Source organism: Triticum aestivum, unplaced genomic scaffold (assembly GCF_018294505.1).
Source record: "Triticum aestivum cultivar Chinese Spring unplaced genomic scaffold, IWGSC CS RefSeq v2.1 scaffold3576, whole genome shotgun sequence".
Taxonomy (NCBI): domain Eukaryota; kingdom Viridiplantae; phylum Streptophyta; class Magnoliopsida; order Poales; family Poaceae; genus Triticum; species Triticum aestivum.
In genome coordinates this window covers 45,589-47,189 of record NW_025228504.1, presented here as the reverse complement: position 1 = coordinate 47,189, position 1,601 = coordinate 45,589, and positions in this window count along the sequence as shown.

Genomic DNA, 1,601 nt, shown 5'->3' with positions numbered 1-1,601 from the left:
CCATGCCAATTTTCAACCTCTTCAGAGTTCATCTGAAGTGCTTTTCAATTTCAGGGTCATTTAGCTCAAAAAAATTAGTAAATGCATAAAAAAACAAATGAAGTCAGAAAGGGTTGAAAATTGATGATGTGGCTTTGAATGGTTCATTTTGAACACACAAAAAGTCTGGAGTTCAAATAAGTTCAAAAAATGTCCCTTTGTAAACAGATGAGTTTTCGTGCGAAACCCTTATACTTCGAAAGAGATTGTCCATTTTGTACACGAAGTGCATCCAGTTTTTGCCGTAACCCTCTCAACTTTTTAGCACATGCTATGTGGGTGAAATGATGGTACCATGCCAATTTTCAACCTCTTTAGAGTTCATCTGAAGTGCTTTTCAATTTCTGGGTCATTTAGCTTAAAAAATTAGTAAGTACATGGAAAATAACAAATGAAGTCAGAAAGAGTTGAAAATTGATGATGTGGCTTTGAATGGTTCATTTTGAACACACAAAAAGTCTGGAGTTCAAATAAGTTAAAAAAAAGAAATCCCTTTGTAAACAGATGAGTTTTCGTCTGAAACCCTAATACTTCGAAACAGATTGTCCGTTTTGTACACGAAGTGCACCCATTTTTTGTCGTAACACTCTCAACTTTTTAGCACATGCTATGTGGGTGGAATGATGATACCATGCCAATTTTCAACCTCTTCAGAGTTCATCTGAAGTGCTTTTCAATTTCAGGGTCATTTAGCTCAAAAAATTAGTAAATGCATGAAAAATAACAGATAAGTCAGAAAGGGTTGAAAATTGATGATGTGGATTTGAATGGTTCATTTTGAACACACAAAAAGTCTGGAGTTCAAATAAGTTCAAAAAATTTCCCTTTGTAAACAGATGAGTTTTCGTGCGAAACCCTTATACTTCGAAAGAGATTGTCCATTTCGTACACGAAGTGCATCCAGTTTTTGCCGTAACCCTCTCAACTTTTTAGCAGATGCTATGTGGGTGAAATGATGGTACCATGCCAATTTTCAACCTCTTTAGAGTTCATCTGAAGTGCTTTTCAATTTCTGGGTCATTCAGCTTAAAAAATTAGTAAGTACATGAAAAATAACAAATGAAGTCAGAAAGGATTGAAAATTGATGAGGTGGCTTTGAATGGTTCATTTGGAACACACAAAAAGTCTGGAGTTCAAATAAGTAAAAAAAAAGAAATCCCTTTGTAAACAGATGAGTTTTCGTCTGAAACCCTAATACTTCGAAACAGATTGTCCATTTTGTACACGAAGTGCACCCAGTTTTTGTCGTAACACTCTCAACTTTTTAGCACATGCTATGTGGGTGGAATGATGATACCATGCCAATTTTCAACCTCTTCAGAGTTCATCTGAAGTGCTTTTCAATTTCAGGGTCATTTAGCTCAAAAAAATTAGTAAATGCATGAAAAATAACAGATGAAGTCAGAAAGGGTTGAAAATTAATGATGTGGCTTTGAATGGTTCATTTTGAACACACAAAAAGTCTGGAGTTCAAATAAGTTCAAAAAATGAAATCCCTTTGTAATAGTTGAGTTTTTGTCCGAAACCCTAATACTTCGAAAAAGATTATCCATTTTGTACA